The sequence below is a fragment of the Oncorhynchus tshawytscha genome, linkage group LG13 (assembly GCF_018296145.1).
Source record: "Oncorhynchus tshawytscha isolate Ot180627B linkage group LG13, Otsh_v2.0, whole genome shotgun sequence".
NCBI classification, from domain to species: domain Eukaryota; kingdom Metazoa; phylum Chordata; class Actinopteri; order Salmoniformes; family Salmonidae; genus Oncorhynchus; species Oncorhynchus tshawytscha.
This window is the reverse complement of record NC_056441.1, coordinates 13,145,400-13,166,145: the sequence shown is the minus strand read 5'-3', so window position 1 is coordinate 13,166,145 and position 20,746 is coordinate 13,145,400. Positions and strand designations below refer to the sequence as shown.

The 20,746-nt window shown below is 42.5% G+C and overlaps 1 protein-coding gene across 2 annotated transcripts in view; it reads left to right on the top strand.

Moving 5' to 3' along the window:
• Window positions 1–20,746, top strand: part of LOC112264332 (BOP1 ribosomal biogenesis factor) — a 91,100-nt gene that overhangs the window by 36,320 nt on the left and 34,034 nt on the right. The gene's annotated exons all lie outside the window — the stretch shown is intronic.

Below are 20,746 nucleotides of genomic sequence, written 5' to 3'. Positions count from 1 at the left end.
CACTGTGAGATATCATTTCAATGACCAAAAATATTGTATTTTCAGCTGTTTGAAGCTGGTGTACAACACTGAATGGAAAATACATAAAAATTAAACTTAAGAATGGGACGCATAGAAATAGCACACACACAAAATATTTACCACTTCTTAGACTTGATTTCAATGACAGATAGAATAGGTATTCAACCCCTTTGTTGTGGCAAGCCTAAATAATTCAGGAGTAAAAACTATTTGTATGGACTCTCACTCTGTGTTGATTTTTGTATTACTACCTCATCGCTCTACCCCACAATTATCTGTAAGGTCCCTCAGTTGAGCAGTATATTTTAAACAAAGATTTGACCACAAAGACCAGGGAGGTTTCCAATGCCTCACAAAGGGCACTTATTGGTAGATGTGTAAAAATGACACTTTGATGTATCAATACACCTAGTTACTACAAAGATACAGGCATCCTTCTTAACTCCATTGCTGGAGATGAAAGGAAACTGCTCAGGAATTTCACCATGTTACCAATGGTGACTTTAAAACCTGTGATAGGAGAAAACTGAGGATGGATCAACAACATTGTAGTTACTCCACAATATTAACCTAAATGACAGCGTGAAAAAACATGCATCTTGTTTGCAATAAGGCACTAAAGTAAAACTGAAAAAAATGTGTCAGTCATTTACTATGTCCTGAATACAAAGCATTATGTTTGGGGCAAATCCAACATATCACGAAGTACCACTCTTCATATTTTTAAGCACGGTGGTTGCTGCATCATGTTATGTGTATGCTTGTCATCGGCAAGGACTAGGTATGGCAAGGATAAAAAATAAACGTAATACAGCTAAGCATAGGCAAAATCAGGAAAACCTGGTTGTCTGCTTTCCAACAGACACTGGGAGACATTCACCTTTTCATCAGGACAATAACTTAAAACACAAGGCCAAATATACACTGGAGTTGTTTACCAAGGCAACATTGAATGTTCCTGAGTGGCCTAGTTACAGTTTTGACTTAAATCGCCTTGAAAATCTATGGCAAGACTTGAACATGGCTGCCTAGCAATAATGTGCAAATACTGTCTAATCCTGGTGTGGAAAGCTCTTTGAGCCTTACCCAAAAAGACTCACAGCTGTAATCGCTGCTAAAGGTGATTCTAACATGTATTGACTCCGGGTTGTGAATACTTAAGGAAATTAGATATTTATGCATTTCATTTTCAATACATTTTCTTACATTTAGAAAAACAAGTTTTCACTTTGTCGTTATGGGTATAGATGGGTGAGAGCGAGAAATCAATTGAATCCATTTTGAATTCATACTGTAACACAACAATGTGGAATAAGTCGAGGGGTATGGATACTTTCTGATATCACATTTCTATGTGAATTTGGTCAGGTTGCCCAAAATGTTACATAATGCAGCTCTAGCCATTCAAATACTGGATCTTCCTGATTGAACCCTTACAATACTGGATCTTCCTGATTGAACCCTTACAATACTGGATCTTCCTGATTGAACCCTTACAATACTGGATCTTCCTGATTGAACCCTTACAATACTGGATCTTCCTGATTGAACCCTTACAATACTGGATCTTACAGTACTGGATCTTCCTGATTGGATCTTCTTGGGAAACGCCCTATTAAAAAAAAAAAGAAATGAATACAAATAAATCTTCCTGAAACCAGTGCTTGAACGAGGGCGTCAGGTTGTTTGGTTGAGGAACGGCTGCTCTGGGCTTTCTCTGTTACTGACAGATTGTGTGTGAGAGCTGGACACACACCGGGTGTCTCATAAGAAGCCCATAAAAATCCTGCAAAGTTCAAGATGGATTAAATGTCAGCGGTTCAAAGTGGGAACCCCTTTCCTCATCTTTTTTTTCTTTCCCTAAATTTGGGGCATAGCCTCTAAATTACCCTCAATGCAGTCAAGCCGGGAGTTGAAACCTCTTACTTAGCTAGACAATGTGTCATCATTCAACTCCATCTCTTCCTCCATCAATGTTTTCCTCCCTATGACAGAGTGATTTTGTTTTGCTGTTTTATTTAGGTAGTGAAAGGACTTTACTCCCACTGTAAAAACCTGATGCTGTCACTGTCTACACAGCTCCTCTAGTTTAGGTCCAACCCCCCCACAAGACTGATGCTGTTACTGTGTCTATACTGGTTCCACCACACTGGGGGGGGAGTGAGTTGTTTCTCATTTATGAGTTCCTCCGTTAACTCGGACTGGATCCATTTAGTCATGCTGCTTGAAGCAAAAATATACAATCTGGTCCAGAGGGACTATAGGTCAGGTAGTTTGTCTAGCACACCTGTTTGTCACTGAATCATCCTGTGGCAGAAAGACGAATGGAATAACCGTTTTAAAGACTCATTGTTAGGTTTGCACAAATACATTGCATTCGGAAAGTATTCAGACCCCTTGACTTTCAATACTTTGTTACATTACAGCTGTAATCTAAAATTGATTATTTTTTATATATATTGTTTTTAGACAGGTTTTTAGATATATTTTTTTGTAAATGTGATTTCAGGTTTTTATTTTAAATACAGTATTTAGACCCTTTACTCTGTACTTTGTTGAAGCACCTTTGGCAGCGAATGAAGCCTAAAGTCTTCTTGGGTATAATGCTGCAAGCTTGGCACACCAGTAATTGAGGAGTTTCCCATTATTCTCTGCAGATCCTTTCAAGCTCTGTCAGGTTGGATGGGGAGCGTCGCTGCACAGCTATTTTCAGGTCTCCCCAGAGTTGTTCGATCGGATTCAAGTCTGAGCTTGGGCTGGGCCACTCAAGGACATTCAGAGACTTGACAGTGCACGCTCTGACATATTGTCAACTGTGGGACCTTATATAGAACGGTGTGTGCCTTTCCAAATCATGTCCAATCAATTGAATTCACCACAGGTGGACTCCAAGTTGTAGAAACATCTCAAGGATGATCAATGGAAACAGGATGCATCTGAACTCAATTTGAGTCTCATAGCAAAGGGTCTGATTACTAAGGTAAATAAGGTATTTCTGTGTTTTATTTTTAATACATTTGCAAAAATGTCTAAAGCTGTTTTCACTTGTCATTATGGGGTATTGTGTATATTTTATTTAACAAGGCTGTAACAATTTTAGAATAAGACTATAACATAACAAAATGTGGAAGAAGTTGAGGGGTCTTGAATACTTTCCGAATCTACCGTATATGACAGATGTCGGCCCTGCTGTTTGTGTGATTGGACGTTGAAACATTGAGGATGGTTATGTTTCCTCATTACTGAAAGCAATTTGAACTCATGTAGACTAAGTCTTAATGTTCCAGAAGCCCCAGAGATATTTTCCTGTTGCCTGACACCAGACGGGCATTAAACAGATTGTTCTTGTAGCGTGAAAATTCTCAATTACTCACAGTACTATACGTAATGTTTACACACAGACTGGGACAGATTGTAAGGGTTGACGGGGTCATTCTCATAGGGTTACGAACTGTTTGGTAACAAACATTAACTTCGGATGTGCCCAGTGCTTTCTAACTCTTTCACAGGGGTATCATTCAACTGCTTTCAGTTGTCAGTTGAAAGAATATACAATTAATTTCACTGGTCAAATTATTAAGGAAGTCCTTCAAGTGACAAAACCAAACATTCTAATCTTGTCTGAATATTCTAAAGTTTGTGACCAGCCCTCTCCCCTCTTTGTCCTTATAATTCATATCCTTTATTCCGGTCCGTCGGTTCAGGGCTAGACGGCTAGTCTGACTAGTCCTATTTAATGATGTGGTGTCTCTTCGTCTGTCTTAACAATTCTTCACAAATTGATGGCTTTGATATTCAATTTAATAATGGTGATTCAAAAAAATAAATAAACCCAAAGCCATTCTGGTTTTGGGATTGTCGTAAATCCACTTAAATGGCAAGTCTGGTTCCCCCTTGGTCTGAGCCGACCGAGCCTGTGCCGTCAGCCTCTTCCTGATGTGACTTGGAGTCTAACCGGGCTGCTGGCCTATAGAGGACAGGTCATTTCCAGGGAGGCTGGTGATGCTCCTTTTGTCTAATTCTTTGTATTAATCTAGTTCTACCAGGGACAATCCCTTTCTGGCTTCTCCTACTGAACGTACAATGTAGCCTGCTGTCCACTTTAAGTCCTATTTTCTACATTTCATTAGCACTTTAGGTAAGATGTTTATCGTTTTGTCAATGTCACTGCTAAGTGAACTTGTTTTAACAAGGTTGGGACATAAAAATGCCATTTCAAGATTTCATATTTATATCCACTCCTGAATTCAATAGAGAGATGTTGTCTATTGTAATGGTTGGAAGAACAAGTTGTAATGTGTTATTAAAGAAGGGATGCTTGTGTTATATTTGCAGCAGTAAATAAACACTTTCCTCGTGTTGAAACATGTCCTCTGATTAGCCGGTCTTTGGAACAAGGTGGGCTAACCGGAGGACATGTTTGGAACAAGGTGGGCTAACCGGGGGACATGTTTGGACCATGGTGGGCTAACCGGAGGACATGTTTGGAACAAGGTGGGCTAACCGGAGGACATGTTTGGAACAAGGTGGGCTAACCGGAGGACATGTTTGGACCAAGGTGGGCTAACCGGAGGACATGTTTGGAACAATGTGGGCTAACCGGAGGACATGTTTAGAACAAGGTGGGCTAACCGGAGGACATGTTTGGACCAAGGTGGGCTAACCGGAGGACATGTTTGGAACAAGGTGGGCTAACCGGAGGACATGTTTGGAACAAGGTGGGCTAACCGGAGGACATGTTTGGAACAAGGTGGGCTAACCGGAGGACATGTTTGGAACAAGGTGGGCTAACCGGAGGACATGTTTGGAACAAGGTGGGCTAACCGGAGGACATGTTTGGAACAAGGTGGGCTAACCGGAGGACATGTTTGGAACAAGGTGGGCTAACCGGAGGACATGTTTGGAACAAGGTGGGCTAACCGGAGGACATGTTTGGAACAAGGTGGGCTAACCGGAGGACATGTTTGGAACAAGGTGGGCTAACTGGAGGACATGTTTGGAACAAGGTGGGCTAACCGGAGGACATGTTTGGAACAAGGTGGGCTAACCGGAGGACATGTTTGGAACAAGGTGGGCTAACTGGAGGACATGTTTGGAACAAGGTGGGCTAACCGGAGGACATCTTGTTCCAAATACCTTTTTTTTTTGAGTCAAAGCAATTGGAATAGAATCTTGAGTTGTCTGATTTCGTTTTTTATTTCCCTGTGAAACCAATTTTGAAATAGAATGGATTTAACAGTCAACGTTTTATAATGCTCTCCGCAGACTAAAAAGTATCAATTTGCCCTCATAGGCTGAAATACAGTATTAGTCTTATTCCATAAAGTTAAGTAGGCTATAAGTCAATGACAATTGAGGTATTTTTATATACTTATTTGTCCCTTGTTCGTTGCAATTTATTTTGACAGAGATATGTCTAACAGTGGGTCCCCAAACAAGCAAGGTCGTAAATCGTGAATGTTTTTCACTCCAAATTTTCAGCACTAAATATTTATGATCATTTTTACAGTAAAGAGAAATGGGCACCATTTATTGAGAATGCTGAATGCATCTTTTAATCCTCTTGATGGATTCATAGTGCTTGAAATTGGCAATCGATGACCAACATCAGATCAAATGCATGTGGTCTGACTGCAGTCATATGTAGCATATGATTCAGTTCGAGTAACTAAGTTCAGAAGTTTCTCATTTGACCAATACAATCCATGATCTCTTTTTAGGGTTGAGCTAATGCCCCCCCCCCCCGTCTTGCTGTCACAGACAGAGGGCCATTTATCTGGCAGCACTCAATTAACAAGGGAAGGAATCGTCTCATAACGTGACGGCATTCATTGAGGCTCTGCAGCCCTACTTAGGTCCTCTTCTTCAGATGTCTCGTTTTGTTACCTCATAAATGCTGACATGCGGAGTAACAAATGACAATGCTTATTATCTCCCTGTCACAGAGCGGCCCTCCCACTCTTTCCTTCCCCCTTAAAGGGGAAATGCAGTCAGTCTGCCATCTGACAGTCATTAGCTCCATAACCTCCTCTTCCACGGTGCGACATCTAATCCAGTCCCCCATCTGTTGAAAGCACTCTCAACCTCCTCCATTCCCCCTGCCACAGACCCCCCTTCCTCCCTCCCTCTAGCCAGACACCAGCCCCCTCGCGTGGGTTTGTCTCAGGCCAGAGTCCTGTCAGGAGTCGGATACGACTCCCACTCTCCCCCGTGCCTGACCACAGCTGGCCCCAAACGGCCCATCAGAGAGGAGGCTTAGGCTGCTGCCCGGTGCGACGTGCTGTCTCTTTCCTCTATCGCTCTCTTGTGGGCTGCTGGACCTGTGGGTGTCTGTCTGGTCTGGACGGGCCAGAGCCGAGTAAAGGGCCTGTATCACATTCAGCCTCAGTACTGCTCCTAATGTAACCCAGACGACATAGCGGCGAGAGCAGCTGCGCTTATAAAATAAAGTACAGAGTGGGACGGCAGAGGACCTGTTAGGGTCACAACAAACCATGACTTCAATTCATTTATTCAATGGGGACAAGGTAAGTTCAAACCCCTGGAAAAAAAATTGCTTAAAAAATGCAATTAGGTCGGACCTTTTGTTCTCGAGTTTGAAATGGTTCTTACTCCTGCTTTTCCGTCGTTAAAGTGTTCTCTTCTGACCCTTTTTCTTTTATGGCGTGTTTTCTCTCGGGTACATTTACAATCCATTAAGCATATAAACAGGCTGGAAATACAAGGGAACCAGAGCAATACTGCTCAGTTCTGTTGGTCCAAAGGTCTAGTAATAATGAGAGATGGAGAGCTGGAGAAGAGGGGACCACATTTGGACCTAATCGTCTTGATGTGTTCTGTCCAGTCACCCATGGATCAATCTACCCTGTTGCAGTTTAATGATCAAGAGTGTCTTTTTAACCGTAGGTTGGCTTTATTTTGTTGTATTTATGAGATATCATACCGAGGAATTACATTTATTCAATTAAGATAAGGCTAATAAGAGTAACACATTTTTTATAGCGCCTTTTCAAGGACCCAAAGTCAAAATTCATTCATTTTCCTCTGCAAAATATATTGTGGAGATCTCAAGAGTAAATTGAAACAAACTCTCAAAGCACAGTTGAATGTCTCAGTTGTTGAGATGAATTATGGTGGAGGTTTTCATATTTCAGTGATGCATGTAGGTAGCATCACTGTTCTTCTGTCTAAACTGCAGCAGCATATCTCTTACCAGAAGGATCTTGCTTGCTGCAAGCACCAGACCCTTAAATGGACCTGAAGTAGTTGTAATGTGAATCTTTTCCCCCTGGAGTGTTCTAGGCCCGTGTTGATTTTCACGTATTATTCATGCATACTTCTTGGGTTTGGGATATTATTCTATGGTCATTTTCCAGTTTCATTTTTCCAGAGGCTGTTAGTGGTGGCTGTAAGCGACAACTCTAATGGGCTGCGTGCTGCTGCCACTCACAGAAGCCACACACACACACACGCTCGCTCACATGCAACACACACATCGCACAGGCGCACTCCACACACATTATAATACACACAGCCACATCGTACACACCAGTAACACACACACACACAGTAACACGCGTTTGCAAATGTTCTTTCAGCAGGCGCATCCTCCTGTTCTGGATGGGCTGAGTGGAAAGTGTAGGGGTGGTTAGATTCCTTTAGTAGAGATTACTGGGATTATAAATGATCCCATTAGAGGGAAATGCAAACCTACATTTGTGGAGGGAGGAGGAGGCTGAGGCAGGCTGCTGTGTCTGCCCATGCCTGTTCCCAGTGACTACATCTAGCTATACTCTGAAGAATGGGCTTCAGAAAGCGCCCATCTAAAGTAGCCAGGCTCCAACTGCTACCCATTTTTAAGTGAACTTTTTAATGGAGCTTTTCCATTTGCTTTTCAGTCCAAGACTAGGCTCAATCTGCGTCCAGGCAGAAAACCAGCCATATCTCCGAGTAGCTAAACCAAGTAACCATGAATGTACATAATCTTAAGCTTCAATGCATTTCCATAGATGGCTACTGTATGTGTGACGTCAATTGAACTGACCAAAGAGGACCTGCCCAAACCAACCAGCCTGGCAGTGCCCGTATAATTAGGCCCATTTCAGCAACTGGGAAGGGAAAAAACATGGAGGCCGCAGACACAATTATAAATCATATCTGAACATGTCAGGACTTTAAGTTTTCTAACACTTTGCAAACTTTAAAGCTCTGTACTCTCATATTGCTTATACAATATAATTTGCCCCAATAAATCATTAAATGTAGTTCCTTTCATTTCACTTTTTTTTTTGTGTGAACAAGATGGCCAACCGCTCCAAGCAAGCAGAGCCATTTTTCGAAGTTCAAACCCCCTCACTAGTTATGCTCTAATCCATCCAATCCCAACTTAAAGTTGCTCATACAGGGCTTTCTTTATATTACAGACACTGCAGTCAGAGAGAACTGTTGCATGTGACTGTGCAGCCTAGCCTACTGGCTGTTATTCACAATAGGCAATATAAGTTTAAATTTGTCATGGTCATGACAGACTCAAATCTTGGTTGTTTAAGAAGCAAAAGCATATTAATGACAGACTGCACAGGCAGATCAGGAGACTAAAAATGCATAGAGACCATATTCAAGGTCATTCCAGTTAATCCTGAATGCTTGGATAACATGGTCACAGGTGCAGTCGAGGTGGAGACGGATGGTCATGGTTCTCATCAAAAGGCCACAGGAGCGTGATCGGAAGACTAAAGAGGAATGCATGCGATGATGTCCCTTTTTTAAACCCTTTTAAAAAAAGACTTTCCAGTTAAAATACAAATAAAAGGGGACATTTGTGACCATTTGAAACAGTGGCTTTGAATAAACAAATCCTCCCCATCTAATAAAGTTGTCTCAGTCATTGAAAAGAAAATGAGCAGAAATGTGTGGTTGGTTTTATATCAGGCCAGCGTAGCATTGCGGAGCGGGGACTTTCATTACTGTTTGATCAGTTGGGTTGGGTTGGGGGGGGGCAAGGAAAACTTTATTTTAGGGGTCCTTAATATACCATTTTATATGACATTTATAAATTGTTTTCACCATTTATTAATCATCATTCCCATGTTTATGAACCATTTACTAATCATTAATGTATTTTTGCTGTCCCTAATCTTTAGCGAGCGTTTGTTTATTAATACTTTTATACATGTTTTCAGTGTAATTCCTCACAAAAAGATTGCCTCACTGATTTTTACAGGTTTAGGGCTTAATGTAACATTCCTACAGTACTAGACCAGTCGTTTCTTCTAAATGATTGCTTTTTGTCTTTAAAAAAAAACACCACTTGTGTTTTAGTAGGATAATGTGGATATGATTTAATGCTGTTGACTTGCTTTTCTCTATGGTTGTCTGTCTTCTATAGTAACTGTCTGTCACTTGACAACCAGTAAGACAGCAGCTCTGTCTGTTCCCCGGAGGGTCTGTTCTCCTCTGTTCCCCGGAGGGTCTCGTTCTCCTCAGCCTCAGAGACCGACATAAACGTCTGAAATATCAAACACACTTTGCTAATAGACTTCTGTGGTTGTGCAGGGCCCAGGGAACCCGGACCACAAAACCTGCAACACAAACCGGCACATCCACCCTCTCGTCAGCTGGTGAAAGCATTAGCTAGCTAGGGGTCTGGTCCGGATTCCTGTTGTCTTTCATATCTGTCCCTTTTTTTACGTGTTAAATCAGGAAAGCAGCTTAGTTTTACAAACTCTCATGGGATAAGCTGGATGTTCTGAGAACTAAATTATCTGGGTTATCATGATGTGCCCCTGTCGTTATTGGGGAACCATGACGTCAGTTGGTCCAGAACCATGACGTCAGTTGGTCCAGAACCACGACGTCAGTTGGTCCAGAACCACGACGTCAGTTGGTCCAGAACCACGAGGTCAGTTGGTCCAGAACCACGAGGTCAGTTGGTCCAGAACCACGAGGTCAGTTGGTCCAGAACCACGAGGTCAGTTGGTCCAGAACCACGAGGTCAGTTGGTCCAGAACCACGAGGTCAGTTGGTCCAGAACCACGAGGTCAGTTGGTCCAGAACCACGAGGTCAGTTGGTCCAAAACCACGAGGTCAGTTGGTCCAGAACCACGGCGTCAGTTGGTCCAGAACTTTTTTCTAGTGCAGAAACACTGACCAGTGGGTTAGACTTGAGAAACTGTCTGCAGGATCAGTTGAGTTCCATGGTAGTTCAAGTCGGCATAACAATTTGTTCGCTGAACCAGAACAAAGTTTTGACAATTTAATGTTTTATGAATGGATCCCCTAGACTAATGGATCATCAACTAAATTCAGCTGCAGGACCATTTTTTAAATTGAGAGGATGGTATATTTATCTATACTTGCCAATTGATGTTCGTTTTTTTATTGTGCAGGGCTCGCTTGCAAAATAGACTGACTTTAGTCTCTGACATCCCTGTTGAAATAAAGGTTTTTTAAAAATGATGTCCAAAAAACCAAACTAAAAACTTGGGGAACCAATGGATCCACTTGCTGAGTGGTGTTTTTATTGCGAATAAGTAATCTGGGCAGTGTCACTGGGTTGCACAATGACTTTGAGGCGGGTCTGAAATCACTTAGTGGAGAGAGAAATCAAACAGACCTGTTGCAGTGGGCGGCCATGTTCAGACGTGTTTCTGACTGCGACGGACAGACAGCAGTCCAGAGGGCTGTGACAATGGCAGAGGGAACGTCTTGGAGCAGAGCAAAGCGTATGGCTAAACCTGCTACGGCTACACAGCTACATCATCTTAGGGGAGAAACTTGGGAAGGGGTGGAGGGAGGGGATGGGACACCCCCGGGAGAATCCTTAGACTTTTCTCTAGGGACCAGCAGAAGCATCTCTCATATACAGAGCCACTCGTCTAAAATCCAGGCTCCTCTACTCTGCTATACTCAGCAGGTCTGGCTACAGCCTACAGGATCCAAAAGGAGAAATTGACTTTTACTTGGGTGAGTTGTTGGGAAGAAGTGATGTCAAGCGGGAACTATTGTGCCCATCCAGAGTTTGTTCACCAGTTTGTCTCAGTTACCTACAGTCCAGTCACTTTATTTTTAGGGAAGCTATTTTCGAGAATTCTCAACCAAAAAAATTCAGGATTTAGCCTTGCCGGAGAGCCGGGAATGCTGCACGTGTTCCAGGAATGTGGCTCCTGGTCCAAAAACAACTTCCAGACTAGTGGTCCCAAGTGACAGCAGCCTGGCGAGGGAGGGAGAGGAGGGTAGCTAAAGAGGTTTGTTGGTTTCGGGTCATACGGTAAAGGGAATTTTCTTCTGTCTAGTGATGTGGCTCTGTTGCAGACAGAAACACTATCCCTCTGACCTCTGTCTCATTGATAGACATAGACCTTTGTTCTTCACTAGACATAGTATGTAGGCTAGAGGTAGAGTTCAACATTTATTCCAAAATTACAAGATTTTCATGAAATCCTGGCCTTAGGATTCCTGGAATCAGGGGGGATTCAGTGTGAAATCAGGAAACCTCAAGCCAGAATTGTGCAACCCAAGCTAGACTGAACAGTAATGTTGAATGAGTCTTCAGACTGAGATATTTCTAACGAACAGTCACATACATGTGTTGATGATTTGCTGGTTCCACTGAGTCATTGGGTACGGGGCTGATTCATTCCCTATGACACACAGTGGACTGACTGGACTGAGACATCAGCCATCCCTGTGACCTTAGATTGTCATTCCTTCTTTCAGACAAGTGATAAGCTAGTGTCTTTCCATCGCAGAGAGGGAACCAGAGAAGGTGAGAGTAATAGGCTAGTATTAGCTGCGGCCAAGGCAGAAGTTACTCTTCCTGGGGCCCTAACACATGAAGGCACTTAGATTACACATAAAACAAAAAGAAAACAGTACATCATATAACATGTATTACACCACAACATATCTACAATACAAAATGTATAATACCACCATACAACAATATTACAATGTACGTGTGTGTGTAGTGTCTTACCATCGCAGAGATAAATGAGAGCCTAAAGGTCATGACCCCCTCTGACATCAAATTCACCTCTGTCTGATTCAGGATGGCACCACTGACCACTTCATTTCCCACTATCGATCAATACAGTTAAATGTAATTGTTTACACGATAGAACAGATAATCATGTTGGTCTACTAGTCTGTATCTGTTCTACTAGCCAGGAGGTTGATGCTTTTGATTGTGATAACACTATAAACTACTACACTGAACAAAAATATAAACACAACATGTGTAGTGTTGGTCCCGTGTTTTCATGAGCTGAAATTTAAAAAAATCCCAGAAATTTTTACATATGCACAAAAAGGTTATTTCTCTAAAATGTTGTGCTTACTTCCCTGTTAGTGAGCATTTCTCCTTTGCCAAGATAATCCATCCACCTGACTGGTGTAGCATATCAAGAAGCTGATTAAACAGCATGATCATTACACAGGTGCACCTTGTGCTGGGGACAATAAAAGGCCACTCTAAAATGTGCAGTTTTGTCACACAACAGAATGCTACAGCGGTCTAAAGTTTTGAGAGCGTGCAATTGGCATGCTGACTGCAGGAATGTCCAACAGAGACTTGAATGTTCATTTATTTTCCACAAGCCGCCTCCAAAAGATGTTTTAGAGAATTTGGCAGTGCGTCCAACCAGACTTGTAACCGCTGACCACGTGTGTGGTGTCATGTGGGCAAGTGGTTTACTGATGTCAACATTGTGAACAGAGTACCCTATGGTGGTGATGGGGTTATTGTATGGGCAGGCATAAACTACGGGCAATGAACACAATTGCATTTTATTGACGGCAATTTCAATTTCAGATACCGTGATGAGATCCTGGCCCATTTTCTTGCCATTCATCTGCCGCCATCGCCTCATGTTTCAGCATAATACTGCACTGCCCCATCTCGCAAGGATATGTACACAATTCCTGGAAGCTGAAAAATGGCCCAGTTCTTCCATGGCCTGCATACTCAACAGACTTGTCACCCATTGAGCGTGTTTGGCATGCTTTGGATCGACTGCGTGTTCCATTTCCCGCCAAAAATCCAGCAACTTCACACAGCCATTGAAGAGTGGGACAACATTCCACAAGCCAAAATAAACAGCCTGATCAGCTCTATGCAAAGGAGATGTCGCGCTGCATGAGGCAAATGGTGGTCACACCAGATAGACTGATTTTCTGATCCACACCCATACTTAATTTTTTTTTTAAATGTATCTGTGACCAACAGATGCATATCTGTATTCCCTGTCATGTGAAATAGATTAGGTCCTAATGAATTTATTTCAATTGACGGATTTCCTTATATGAACTGTAACTCGGTAAAAACTTAAATTGTTGTAGTTATGCTTTTGTTCAGAATATGTAAAAGTTGCTATAGCTGTTTTTGTTTTTCAAAGGGCCCTTCAGCTTCACTCTGGCTTGGAGCTGTGCTCACTCTGGAAAGCACTAGTAGGCGTGAAGAGAGAGGCTCATTGGAGCACTTTGATGCATTTGGTAGCAGTGAGCCAGTCTGCTTCCCCCCTCTGTCTAGACAGACTCAGGTTATAGTCCATTTAAATAAGTGGTTGTGAGTGAGCAATATGGAGTTTTTTTCTCCCTCTGCCTAGTGGAATAATGGGTACATTAGTGATGTCATTTCTGTCCGAGAGAGGAAAGGGGAAAGGAACCCTGGGATTTAGTCAAGAATGCACAGGAAAGTCTCCTCGTCATCTGGTGTAATCTAAATCACACACACACACACACTCTGCTTCTCTAGTGTCTAAATCAGACACACGCATCTTCTCCTACTGTAAATCCTAAATCAATCACCCCACACCCACTCTCCTTAGCAAATATGATTGACATTTTAACTCTGCGTTATAGGGAAGGGGCATGTAAGTAAGCATTTTATGTTAGTCTACACCTGTTGTATTCGGTGACCAATAAAATGTGATTTGATTCTCTAGTGTTAATCTATACTGAACAACAATCTAAACGCAACATGTAGTGTTGGTCCTGTGTTTCATGAGCTGAAATAAAAGATCACAGAAATGTTTCATATGCACAAAAAGCATATTTCTCTCAAATTCTGTGTAAACATTTGTTTCCATCCCTGTTAGTGAGCATTTCTCCTTTGCCAAGATAATCCATCCACTTGACAGGTGTGGCATATCAATAAGCTGATCATTATGATCATTACACAGCTGCACCTTGTGCAAGGGACAATAAAAGGCCACTCTAAAATGTGCAGTTTTGTCACACAACACAATTCCACAGAAGTCTCAAGTTTTGACGGAGCATGCAATTGGCATGCTGACTGCAGGAATGTCCACCAGAACTGTTGACAGAGAATTGCATGTTCATTTGTCTACCATAAGCTGCCACCAACAACATTTTAGGGAATTTGGCAGTATGTCCAACCAGCCTCACAACCGCAGACCACATGTAACCAGACCAGCCCAGGACCTCAATGCCTGGCTTCTTCACCTGCAGGATTGTCTGACACCAGTCCCCCGGACAGCTGAGAAATACTCCTCAGTTTCATGTCTGTAATAAAGCCCCTTTGTGGAGGAAACCCATTCTGATTGGCTGGGCCTGGCTCCCCAGTGGGTGGGCCTATGCCCACCCATGGCTGCGCCCCTGCCCAGTCATGTGAAATCCATGGATGAGGGCCTAATGAATTTATTTCAATTGACTGATTTCCTGATATGAAATGTAACTCAGTAACACAGTTGAAATTGTTTCATGTTGTATTTTATATTTTTGTTCAGTATAAATAAGTCATCTTTTTGTTTTAGACCAACAGGAAAATGTCAACGGTGGGAATGAGCCCTCATTAAGTCATCAAAACGGATACAAACCAAATGTGTTCTTGTTTATCAGCCAGACAGACTGGGAGGAAGCCTGGGTACTGTTATAAATTGTCCCATCATGTTGGTCCTCATACTTTGTATTCTGTTTGTTCAGATGCCCCATTTCTCATTTTTCTAAGAACTCCCTAGGCCCCTGTTCCATCCACACCCCTTTTAAAATGGTAGCTCTATGTGCCCACCTTTCTATTTGTGATCCACCTACTGGATTCGGTCCTATGTAGCAAAATTTGAAATATTATTTTCTACATTGTATAAAAGTAGAGACTCTGAGCTATAGATGGTATATCATACACTGCAGGTGAGGAACAATGCGAAAGTAATTATTGCCCCCTTGAATGTTTTGGTATACCTACTAAAGAGCTTTTTGTCTACACCCATTCGGTGTAGTTCACACCCTCTTAAGCCCCACCCATCTCTTTAAAGATTCACATGTGAGACCTTGTGCTAAACAGAGTGAACAGAGTGTAGTAAACAACCAAAGGTTTCAAGACAAAGTGGTAAAAGTAGTAGTCTATAATAAAAATACACTGTATCTAGTCCTTGGCCTATATCCTAATCTGACTTTGGTGCAGGTCATGTTGTTGTTCACATTACCATTTCTGGTAAACACACACTAGAGGGGCGGGGGGATATGCCTTATGATTAACGAGACGCAATGTGATCATAACAACATACAGGAACCCAAGTACTTCTGTTCACCTGACTTAGAATTCCTCACAATCAAATGTCGACCGCATTATCTACCAAGGGAATTCTCTTCGATTATAATCACAGCCGCATATATTCCCCCCCAAGCAGACACATCGATGTCCCTGAACGAACTTGATTTGACTCTATGTAAACTGGGAACCACATATCCTGAGGCTGCATTCATTGTAGCTGGGGATTTTAACAAGGCTAATCTGAAAACAAGACTCCCTAAATTCTATCTGTATATAAATTGTGCTACCAGGGCTGGTAAAAACCCTGGATCATTGTTATTCTAACTTCCGCGACGCATATAAGGCCCGCCCTCCTTTCGGGAAAAGCTGACCACGACTCCATTTTGTTGCTCCGTGCCTATTGACAGAGACTAAAACAGGAAGCTCCCTCGCTCAGGCCATGTTTCCGTGAAGCAAAGAACGTTAGTCTCTGATGTCTCTCTGGAATGCTACCCTTGCTCGGATTTCATCAACCTTGTTGTCAAGAGACTGGACATTGGCGAGTAATATGCTAGGGAATGGTGAGGTATGTGTCAGGGTCTACTGTCAGTCACGGATTACAAAAAGAAAACCAGCCCCGTCGCGGACCAGGTTGTCTTGCTCCCAGACAGACTAAACAACTTCTTTGCTCCGCTTGAGGACAATACAGTGCCACTGACACGGCCCGCTTCCAAAACCTGCGGACTCTCCTTCACTGCAGCCGACGTGAGTAAAACATTTAAACGTGTTAACCCTCGCAAGGCTGCAGGCCCAGACGGCATCCCCAGCCGCGTCCTCGGAGCATGCGCAGACCAGCTGGCTGGTGTGTTTATGGACATATTCAATCCTTATCCCAGTCTGCTGTTCCCACATGCTTCATGAGGGCCACCATTGTTCTTGTTCCCAAGAAAACTAGTCAATGACCATATCACCTCCACCCTACCTGACACCCTAGACCCACTCCAATTTGCTTCCTGCCCCAATAGGTCCACAGATGACACAATCACAACCACACTGCCCTAACCCATCTGGACAAGAGGAATACCTATGTGAGAATGCTGTTCATCGAATACAGCTCAGCATTTAACACCATAGTACCCTCCAAGCTCGAGACCCTGGGTCTCGACCCCGCCCTGTGCAACTGGGTTCTGGACTTCCTGACAGGCCACCCCCAGGTGGTGAGGGAAGGTAACAACATCTCCGCCCCGCTGATCCTCAACACTGGGGCCCCAGAAGGGTGCGTTCTGAGCCCTCTCCTGTACTCCCTGTTCACACACGACTGCGTGGCCATGCACGCCTTCAACTCAATCATCAAGTTTGCAGACGACACTACAGTGGTAGGCTTGATTACCAACAACGATGAAACGGCCTACAGGGAGGAGGTGAGGGCCCTCTGTGTGTGGTGTCAGGAAAATAACCTCACACTCAACGTCAACAAATCAAAGGAGATGATTGTGGACTTCAGGAAACAGCAGAGGGAGCACCCCCTATCCACATCGATGGGACAATAGTGGAGAGGGTAGTAGTTTTAAGTTCCTTGGCATACTCATCACGGACAAACTGAATTGGTCCACCCACACAGACAGCGGCGCAGCAGCGCCTCTTCAACCTCAGGAGGCTGAAGAAATTCGGCTTGTCACCAAAATTTCTTGTCACTCACAAACTTTACAGATGCACAATCGAGAGCATCCTGTCGGGCTGTATCACCACCTGGTATTGCAACTTCTCCACCCACAACCGTAAGGCTCTCCAGAGGGTAGTGAGGTCTGCACAACACATCACCGGGGGCAAACTACCTGCCCTCCAGGACACCTACACCACCCGATATCACAGGAAGGCCATAAAGATCATCAAGGACAACAACCACCCGAGCCACTGCCTGTTCACCCCCCGCTATCATCCAGAAGGCGAGGTCAGTACAGGTGCATCAAAGCAGGGACCGAGAGACTGAAAAACAGCTTCTATCTCAAGGCCATCAGACTGTTAAACAGCCACCACTAACATTGAGTGGCTGCTGCCAACATACTGACTCAACTCCAGCCACTTTAATAATGGAAATATTGATGTGTATAAGGTAGTTGTTGTGAAATTGTTAGATTACTCGTTGGTTATTACTGCATTGTCGGAACTAGAAACACAAGCATTTCGCTACACTCGCATTAACATCTACTAACCATGTGTTTTATATCAAATCTAAATGTATTTGTCACATGCACAGGATTCAGAAGGTGTGAACGGTACAGTGAAATGTTTACTTGCATAGTAGCCAGTGGTGGAAAAAGTACCCAACTGTCATACTTGAGTAAAAGTAAAGATGCCTTAATAGAAAATGACTCAAGGAAAAGTCACTCATTAAAATACTGCTTGAGTAAAAGTCAAAATATTTGGTTTAATATATACTTTAGTATCAAAAGTTAAAGTGTAAATAATTTCAAATTCCTTTATATTAAGCAAACCATATTTGTATTTACGGAAAGCCAGGGACTTTTGATTTGACGCACTCCAACACTCAGACGTAATTTACAAACAAAGTGTGTTTAGTGAGCCCGGCAGATCGGAGGCAGTAGAGATGACCAGGGATGGTCGATTGATACGTGTGTGAATTTGCTAATCATTCAAAATTTAACAAGTACTTTTGGGTGTTAAGGAAATTATATGGAGTAAAAAGTAAAATATTTTCTTAAGGAATGTTGGGAAGTAAAAGTAGTAAAAATATATAAATAGGTAAGTACAGATACCCCAAAAGACTACTTAAGTAGTACTTGAAAGTATTTTTTACTTAAGTACTTTACACCACGGATGGTAGCAATATCGAAAATTGAACGTGTTCAGATAGTTTTATCTTATTATTAGATGATGCTTACCCAGACAATTGTTTTTAAATTGATGGGTCATGTGAAATAAATGTTATAATTAACCCCTAGCCACATCACTATTGTCTCTGACAACCCCTAACCACATCTAGCTAAATGGATGGGTCACTATTGTCTCTAGACAACCCCTAGCCACATCTAGCTAAGTGGATGGCTCACTATTGTCTCTAGACAACCCCTAACCACATCTAGCTAAGTGGATGGGTCACTATTGTCTCTAGACATTCATGTTTATGAAATACAATAGATGGCTGTAATCACCTCCAGACACACCTCGCTAACTTGATGTAATCATCCCATGAAGTGGAGTCTCTTGTTTAGACATGTAGCTATCTAGCTAAACAATGAACCAGAATAATCCCAACTCCTACTACTACCAATACAAACATTGTCATACCTGCAGATTCGTACTACAGCTATCTAAAAATAAGCACCACCATTCAATGTTATCTAGTGAACATTAGGCTATAACTAGCAATGCAAATGGCTGTCTGATTCAAATCATATCACAACATAGCTCATACATGTAACCTTAGTTAGCAAGCTAGAAAGCTAACGTTCGCTAGCTAGGTAACAGTACGCTTTAACTTGCCATGAAAACAACTTTCTGACAAAATTAGAAACTTTTACTATCTGAAAATGTAGCTAGACTCTTACCCGTTTTCATGGAGGAACGCTTCACGGCAGACTGGAACCATTTAACACCGCGTTGTTTGTAGCTGCATCTTGTTGGGCCAGTGTTGTCAAGTCACTCCAGTTCACACTGACCGTGGGGTGTGGAGAAAATAGCCCATCACAGTTTTTTCCAACTGATCTGTTGATAGCACCTGCTAAATTCAGAGCATTAATGTTTTTGAGAAAAGTAGCTTTAGTAGTTCTCAATGGCTAACGTTATATCTTTTAAAAAACGCTGCAGTAGAATGGACTATCAACACGTACTGAGCAGCTCACATGATAGACAGAAGCATGCTACATGGCAGTCTAATCCAAACTCCTCTCCCGGCATTTCCAGCCCAGCCATTATCTCAATCATGGCTAGCAGGAAGGTTCCTGTCTTTTTCTGTGGCTAAACCAACTAGGCTCGTAATTTAACATATCATTTGTATTTACAGATGGAATACAAGTTTTTTTTTTTTTATTAGGGCACATCAAAGTGTGCATGTTCCAGAAGACATTTCTGCCATTTTGATCAAAACATTATTTTTTTTCAAATGCCTCCTGTGAAGTAGTGACATGTGACATACGCCTAGCTTCCTGAAATGGGTCATATTAGACTATTCCAATATTGGTGGACTGTATAGTGATTTTACTTTGCCTTCCAGCTTTCACTTTCAGTTGCTTTTTGGCCATCCTCTGTGTCCACATTTGTGTTGATCTGTAGAGCACTGTCTATCAGTGACCTTCAAATGCACACTGACTGCGCTACACTATGTCACCACTGGGATAACAAGCAACAGTGAGGGGAGATAATTCATCTTAGGTGCCTTGACCATCAAAAAATACCTGAAGGCATATCTTTCTATTTGTAATGAAGGATGAAGTCATGCTCTTACCCACATTGCTGCAATCCCCCTGTTATTCCTGCAGCCAAGGAATTCCAGCCACTGTGAGGAGGAAGAGGTCAGCGGCACAAAGGAGTGGAAAAAGTGAGACTCGCTCCCTCCTTCGTTATGGAGAGAGAGAGAGACAGACCTGGATTTTCCTCCACCAACCGCAGCTGGTCTGCTCTCTGACAGCAGCACCAGCTTACCCCTCCAAAGGTGCAGGCTGGGGGCCCTAACCAAAGGTGCAGGCTGGGGGCCCTAATTAAGGCTGGGGGCCCTAACCAAAGCTGCAGGCTGGGGGGAACAGATTAGGGGACTCGGTGTATGTTTATAATTTCTTTCTCTTTCATTCTCACCCTCTTTCAGTGTCTTCTCTTTCTTTGTTTCAGTCTCTTTCCCCTTTCCCTCTTTATCTTTTATTTCTCTCTTCCTTTTTCTCTTTCTCTTTTATTTAATGGTTGAGGTTTTGGGAGTAGAGGTCAACGATTATGATTTTTCAACGCCGATACCGATTATTGGAGGACCCAAAAAAAAGCCGATACCGATTAATCAGCTAATATTTGTTTTAATGTATTTATTTGTAATAATGACAATTACAACAATACTGAATGAACGCTTATTTTAACTTAATATAATACATCAATAAAATAATTTTTGCCTCAAATAAATAATGAAACATGTTCAATTTGGTTTAAATAATGCAAAAACAAAGTGTTAGAGAAGAAAATAAAAGTGCAATATGTGCCATGTAAGAAAGCTAACGTTTCAGTTCCTTGCTC